Consider the following 8,437-nt stretch of genomic DNA (forward strand, 5'->3'; position numbering starts at 1 on the left):
TTATTCTTGGGGGTTGATCTTTGAGAGAAACCCTAATTTGGTGTTATATATGAATAATGAAGTTGTGAGCTCTAGTCTGGTATAATTAGGGGTCAAAACGGGAGAAAAAGACCCAAATACCCTTTTAAAAATGTCTTAAAATTTCTGATCAGAAGTGGCGATGGTTTGGACGATGGTCCGTCGATCCTGACCGTCGTACTTTGCCAGAACTTGAACTTTTAGCCTCATCTGTGATAATTTGGGCAACTTTTCATTGGTCATGACCATCGCACTTTGCCTGTAGATGAGTTTACTTTCATAGTTGCAATGGCTTGGTCGATGATCCGCGCTATCTTGATGGTCTATCGCTTGACCATCGATTTTGGGTGGTTTCGATAATTCTCTATAAAACGTCCATAACTTTTTATTCTGATACTGGATTTGAAAAAAATTAGTATCTTTGGAAAGATAATTCAATTTCCCACATAATAAAAAATCAAAATTGGGAAATTCTATCTTATTTAAATATTAATTATTTAATAAGTTGTCACTAACTCTTTTTGAGACTAGATTTAACTTAAAAAAAGTTTGAGGTATTACATGCGTAGGTGATTCATCTTTGATTGTGCCTTTGTAAGGGTTGGATATCTCAAATTCTCCGTCTTATGAAGAGGTCCCAGTTTACATATTGGATAGGCAAGTTTGACAGTTGTGAACCAAGGATGGAGCTCTGGTTAAGGTTCTATGGTAGAACCACAGGGTGGAAGAGACCATGTGGGACGAGGAAGAGGACATGAAGTCCAAGTATCCGCTCTTGTTTTCTTCTCCAGATATTCATGTAGAAGGTATGTGTTCTTGAACATATTTTTATTTTCTGAGTTTATTAAAGGAAAAATTAACATCTTTGCCTCTTTGTTTTCAAAATTTGTTAAAGGGATGTATGATAATACAAATGACTCTATGTGTGGTTACCCTTACCTTATTCGTCATTCAGTGACAAATTTTCCTAGTGGGGGAGACTATCGCATCCCAAGTTTGGACCCTTAGAAATTTATAGGAATCTTATTCTTTGAACCCATTATAAATCATGGTACGAGTCGTTAACTGGGGTACGAGTGGTGAAGACCTGTCATAAGCTGACCAGTGTTAGTTGGTGGAATGGTCTTGGACACTGGAATGGATACAACTTGAGGGTATGAGTCATAAGGTATGGGTATAAGTTGCATAGGTGACTCATAAGGTGGTCAGTGTTTGAACCTCCTGGTGTTACATTTTGCTAGGGATACAGATCATGGGTACGAATCGAAGTTAGAAATTACAACTTGGATAGATTAGAAGTATGTTGGACAGTGTCTAATCCATGGTTTAGGATAGGTTACGATTGGGTGGGTATCAACCGTAAGTTAGGTTAGGACTCGTAAGGAGGATAGTCATGACCTTGTATTGGATTTTTGTGGGATTTATGTGGGGTATTCTGGACATTTCCTTACTTACCCTAATAAAGACCACAACTTCTAATGCACTTAGGAGGTTATTTACTCAATTATTTTATTCTTAACTACTTAGAATCTCTTTCAAAATATATCATAATTCTCTCAAGAGCTTTTTTTGGCACCGCAATAACAAAACTTTAGCATTATGAATGTTCTCATCCAGAAAGCATTAAATGCCAAATTGTCTTCGAAAACACCTCACAAAAATAAAAATTAACAGCAATAATAAATATGCTTAAAACTTTTGTTCTACCCAACAAAGTGAATGATGAAATATTTAAGCCTTCACACATCCATAGAATTTCTGCTTCTCTTCGGTGGTCTGGAAGCGACCATGTCCGAACTTTGAGGATGTGTCGATGAACTTCAGCTTAATCTCTTCAAGAGCAACACGAGAGGTTTAGTTGAACAGGGATTGACAAAGGGTTACAACCCACTTCTTAGGGCCAACACAGCACCCCTTGATCAACAGGTAATCATCCTTCACCACACCATAATGGGGAAATCCACTCATTGGAGTTATGTTCTTCTCAATCCTATCTAACTCGGTTAGGGTAGCATGGGACTCTTGTCTATTCTTTCCAAGTTTGTAAACCTTTTTGTTTATCTCAGTTCAGTAATGGTATCCATTTTGACCAGAACGGGCCACTGTGAATGAAACTCTAGCAGGATGCCAGGCACCAATACAAGTAACCTTACGTAAACCCCTGTGGGTCTTAAGAGGAAGATGTGTCACACCCCAACGAGTAACAATAACTTCATAAACACCAATGATATCAATCATTTCATCCTTTTGGAAAACAGCATCAACTGGAACCTGCTTCTCGAAGAAACCATATGCAAAGTCAACCTTTTGAGTAATTTTCCCACCATTCACCTGGATCTCTATCACCCTTCATCTTTCTTATATAAGTGTGAGCCAACACATGGATGACACAAGAATACTTCTTCAATTTCTCCAACTGGGCCTCAATATCTTTTTTCCATTCATCAGTTTCATATTTCTTGGAGTATTTCAGGAAAGCCTTCTTTTTGGACTTGCACTAGTTCTTATAGAAACTCCTCTTAACGTCTTCACTGAGAGGTTGAGCCCAAACTGTGTTCAGGTAATGAAGACCACGAGGTGTCTTCACATAGATGACAACACCAATAATCACCATTGGAGGTGTTTCAATGATGGTAACAGCTTCACATGTCTCTTTCTTGTGGAGTTTTGATCCAGGTTTTTCAACTTCTCTGACAATGTGAGTCATCCCAGCCTTGTACCCCAGGAAGGTAGTGAGCTTGCAAGGCTTGCTTGGGTCATCCTTTGGGAATGCCTTCACCTTTCCCCTGTGTTTGGCAGCATGCTTCCTAGAGAGAAATCCCAAAGAACCGTGTCTTGAATGCTCAAACTTCCTGTGAGACATTTTACCCTCCTTCAAGCTGTAAGAGATGACTGTTGAGAAAATTGGGTGACTGTGTCTCTATCTCAAGAGCTTTTGGGGCAAAGATTTAGGGTTTCAACTAGGAATTACTTTGGGGGCTTGTTTTGGTGAATTCTTTCCATCAATCTTCTTAGTTTAAGGCATGATTCTCTTCCCTACTTGTAATTTCAATTAAGGACATGGTTATATGGTTGATTTTATGGTTTTTACTCTTGCATGGTTTGGTTTTCAATCATTGATTTGGGGGTCTAGATGTTAAAGGCTTGGTTATGATTTCTTATGGTTTTAATTATGCTTTCTATACATCAATGGTGGTTTTGTATAGTGGAATTGCATGGTAACGGTTTAATGGTAATGAAATTTGGTTTTGGTTATATTATGCCCCCAAGGTGTTTGCTAAAATGCTTATAAAGATATGTTCATTGCATTGACTTATGTTAATGGAACTCTTACTTGTTTTCAACTTATATATGAAACCTTAAACGTTTTCAATGGTTTACAAAGATTAATGGCTAATTAGTAATGCTTGTGGAGAACATGGTAGTCTCCTAAGATGTTAATATGGTAAATGAAAAAGTCACCGAGAGTCCCCTTAATCTAAATGGTTTGGCTACGGATAATTCTTGCAAGTATTATGGTATGACGATACCACTGGTTTATCAAATAGCCTTGGTTAATAAATGGATAATTGGATTTTTTGGACTTGGATTAAATTGGGAATTATTTGCAGAAAGTGTAAGCTAAGCCGTGAAAGGTGGAGATCCTACGGGGATCAAAACCAGAAACTCATATTTGTCGATATGAGAGGTCTTCGATGTCTACGTGTGAGTATAATGTTATATTAGAGGGATATACTAGTCATCCGAGGGTTATTACCTGTTTGAACGGCTACATACATTGGGGCCCTTTTAGCAGGGAGAGCTGAACCCATATGGTTAGTAGGTGGTAGGACGGCTAAGCTACACAACCCAGGTTAAGATTTTCAAATGGCATGCTAAACGCGGTCCCTTTTCCCAGCACTTTTATATATATATATATATATATATAAAATAATCATATATATATATATATATGTATGGTTGTTTGCATTGGATGGTTTTCACTTAGTTTTGATAAATGACATTACTTTATCCTTATCCCAAGATTCATACTAGTGTTCACCATCTATACCGTCTACTGGTGGTTTTATACCCATGCTATGCAGGAACTAAACGTTTGACTCCTCCTTCATAGTAGTTGATTCAGGGATAGCTTATTGGACTGAAGTGATGACCTTCCATCCTTTTAGAAGGCATCAGTTTATGTTGGACATTCTTAGACTTTTTATTTTCTTTCTGGATATTGGTTTTGACCATAGGTGGGGGCACATCCCAATCGGATATTTGTATTCTTTTTGGATAGAGGCTTTGAGGTACTTCTGGGGGTTGGAGTGGGCAGGATCGGTATTGGTGTGAGCCTTTGCATTGGAATAAGCTGGGACACTGAAATCATCAGACATAATTTCTCACTATTCCATCGTATTAAATTTTGGGTTTGACTTTCATATTATGTTTTGATATTCTCTTTGGTTGGTATGGTATGGATGGTTGGTTTTGGTATGGGCGAACTTGGTTGGGTCGGTCATGGTTTTGACCCTATCCCAAAGTCTTTATGAGAGCATTGTGCAATCTTGTTATATGCTCGAAATTCAGCTCATCTAAGGTTGTATAAAGTGTTTGGGTTAGGTTAAAGGGGTGGTCCCTGATCCTAGGTGGACTTGGGATGCTCATTACGCCAAGGCACCAGTCTGGGTTGCATCAGCTTTAGAAACTGAAATTAAATTTCTTATAACTGCAAGTTCATATAATGCATCTTTTAAAATTAAAACTCTACCACTAGCAAAATAAATACTAATATTTTCTAATGCTAAAGCTGGAGCTGCTAAACCATCAACTTGAAAAACACTAACTTCACCTCTATCCAGCTTGTTTTTTTCTTCAAACCCCTGCAAAGTAGTGTAGATGTGATCAGTGGCTATTAAATCTGCATACCAATATATGGTACAAATAGCCTCTAAACATATTTCAGGGATAAGTGAAAGTGAAGTCAGCTTGTTTTTCTGCCTGGCTTGGAAAACTGGACAATGTGTCTTCAAATAGCTTGACATTTTGCAATGAAAACACTTGTAGTTAGACTTTTTCATGCTGCCAGATGGATCTATAGCTTTCTTGGCATTGTAAGTCATTTTATTCTTATTTGCACTTTTCTATTTAGAAGAAGAATCTTTCTCAATAAAATTATGACACTCAAGTTTATTTTGACCAAAAATAGTGGTAAAAGAGGTAAAATAAGACATATTGAATCTGAGATTGAAACACATTACAACGATCATCAAACCAGTCATATAAATATTGAATAATTAAATTCAAATTCGTCATATACATATATGTATTCTTGCATCTCAAATAGTCAATCGATGAGATTGTAGAACTACTCATGAAATACACATATATAATGATCGATTATTGTGTAGACCTGAATCAGAGCCTAGTTGTGAAGGGTATCTCAAACCCACCATGAACCGAAGACCACCCCCTTAGCCTAACCACAAGGGACTAATAATCATAAAAATAATGTTGAAGCTAATCAATATAGTAATAAAAGATAAATAAGTCAACTGAAAGTTCTAAGAGTCAAAACCAACAATCTAACCCATACTTGTCCACAATAGCCTCTAAACTAGAATAGCAACTAAGTCGGGACATGCCCCCGACTATGATAAAAAAGAATCCAAAAGTAGTATGATAATAAGAAAGAATACTGAAATGACAAGGCCTTCCGAAGGATGGAATCTCACCACTCCACAGCAACTCAATAAACGTGCTCAACCACCTAACATTGGACAAAAGCAATAGAAAATCCTTTAAAACCTACATCATGAAATGATGTAGTGTATAGGTACAATAAGAGGGATAAGCACTGGCATATAACTAAGAAATAAGGATAAAATAATGCAAGTAACAAAATCTAGTCATAAATCATACGCACCACATTCATATACATATATATAAATAGGATGTCGGGTTAGGGATAGGGTCATGAACATGAGAGTTTAAATATTTAATCTAAACCGTGTAGCTCAATCCTTGCTAAAGACACCCATGGACTATATAGGTTCAGCTCCCCCTACTGAAAGGGCCATAGTGTGTGTTAGCTACACAAACTGACAAAAAATCAAGGAAAAACTAAAGCTACCAAGGTTACAGTCATCCCAAAATATATATATCAGGTGTGCACCAAGCATGCGGTCATATAGACCCCCAACACCGGTAAATGTTAATTTCAATGTTCGCCCCCCTTCTCCTCCTCCCCTCCCCTCCTCTCTGCCAGAACTTACACTTACACGATGAGCTATACAATTTTCTTTAAGCCCAAATTAAAATAATTTACACATAAATCAATCCATTAATTCATGAGTCATTTAAGGCGTTAACCACTTGGTATCGTCATACTAATATGTTTGCAAGCTAAATTAATTATGCCAAACCAATTCACACATCCAAATTGGACTCTCAAGTTTAGTCTAAAATTCAAAACCAAGGCCATCCAATACCATATTCAAATTCATTTATTCTTTAATGAAATACAATGGGTTCAAAACAAGTTAACCCATGCAATTATCCATATTTAAAATCAAGTTTTAAAGTGGGTTGAGGTTAACGCCAATTCCAAGTCAAAATTCATCAAATTTGGGGAACCCATGTACCCCATTCCAATCATTTAAAAAATGCAATAATTAGTCCTAAAAACATCAATTAAAAGCATGAATAATCAATTTAAAACATGAGACAAGTAACTCAATCAGTATCAACCGAAATCCCTCAACTCAATTCAAAACCCATAATTAAATGACATAAAAATTCATTCAATTAATGACACAATATAAAATTAAATTTAGGAAAAGAGAAACGTGCCTAAAATACACATAAAATTGAAAATAATTCGAAGTTTGAAGCCCGAATGATGAATTCGTTATAAAACCCTTGATGTTCTTGGGTTTTGAGTTTGAGGAGAGAAAGAGAATGATTTGATCTTTGAAAACTAAAGGGAATGAGGTTATTTTATGTTGTAAGATCGTATAGGAGTAAAAAAATAAAAAATCCCTTACCCCAAGTGAAAAAATAAAAACTGGATGAATTTAAAACAACTGTGTGGCACACCAATAAGTAAAGGTTGGACTCTATCCCATGTCAATATTGCAGAGATTAACCTCCCTGATGTATCCTTATCGCGGACCCTTACTGCCTCGGGGTCCCAAAATGACCCCAAACCCCTTTTGAAAAATCTGAAACTTTTTCAAAACACCCTTTTAATATTCCTAAACATAATTCAAGTCAAAATTTGACATTACGCATGTGGAAGGATAAAAAATAAAATCATCAAAGTTTTACGGGGTCTCACAATTATTTACTCCATAAAATTTTACAGACCTAACTCAGATGGAGAGTATACTGTTAGTTTAAGCCAGGTGAAAATTAAACCCTGGTTACATTATTCCAATCAGATATTACTCATCTTGGGAGAGTTAATATAGATTATTGAACCTACAATTTAATGCGTAATAACTTGTATTAAATCCATTGGATATGAAGAAAGATCTAAGTCGGCATATAAATTCAATAATCCATTACTATATAATCGTGGTTGACCCTTCAAAATAGTAAAAGTAACCTGAAATATGATAAACGAAAATATTGTAAGTACTAGATAATCACCTACTTTTATGTTTTCACTTTAATATGTCACCTAATAGTTTTTAGCATGTTATAGACATCTTACTAATACTTTTAGTTGTCATTGGCTCGTGACATTTCCGGTAATAAGTAGGGAAAGGATGATTAGCTTAAAATATCATGAGAAAATTCTAATATGATTAAGATAAATAAATATATGTATACAAAAAGTATCTACATAAAAATAGTAGGATCATATAAAAGAGAATCTAAATTTGAAGAATAGAATGATGCATTAAGCAAAGGCAACAAGTACTAAACAATCATGAGTAAAATTAACTTTCTGAAGTTCACAACTAAAAGGAGCTTGATAGCCCTTTCAAATACACACTAAGAACTTTCAAAAAATTAGTATCAACTAAAGGATGGATAAAAAATAAGTAGCTAGTTAGAAAAGATTGACAAAATTCAAATTACTAACAAATAAATGGTCAGCTTAAAAATATTTAATAATTTTTTTTAAAGTCCCGACCCGTGGACTGGACTATAAGGTTGATGGGTTAGGTCTCTGAAGCCAACGGGCCAAGTTAGGCTAAACTTATAAACTTCGTTCCTAAATGGGCTAAAAAATTAACTCAACGAAATGCAATTAAAGGGTTGGGTTGAGCCAGCATCACGGACCAAGTCCATTTTGGTAGCTCTACATATAATGCAAAACTTCTAGAATTATTTCTAGTCCAAGATAATTCCAAGAAACTGTTGAGTTTGAAATCGAGAGGGCGTCATGTGGAAGCTATTAGTTGCAAACTATGAGATAATAAATCAG

General features: G+C 35.8%; 1 pseudogene; it reads right to left on the reverse strand.

Annotated features, from left to right (window-relative positions):
- Positions 1–1,727: 1,727 nt before the first annotated feature.
- On the reverse strand, positions 1,728–2,881 carry LOC107869670 (annotated as a pseudogene).
- Positions 2,882–8,437: the final 5,556 nt, after the last annotated feature.

The sequence above is a fragment of the Capsicum annuum genome, chromosome 4, assembly GCF_002878395.1.
Source record: "Capsicum annuum cultivar UCD-10X-F1 chromosome 4, UCD10Xv1.1, whole genome shotgun sequence".
NCBI lineage: Eukaryota > Viridiplantae > Streptophyta > Magnoliopsida > Solanales > Solanaceae > Capsicum > Capsicum annuum.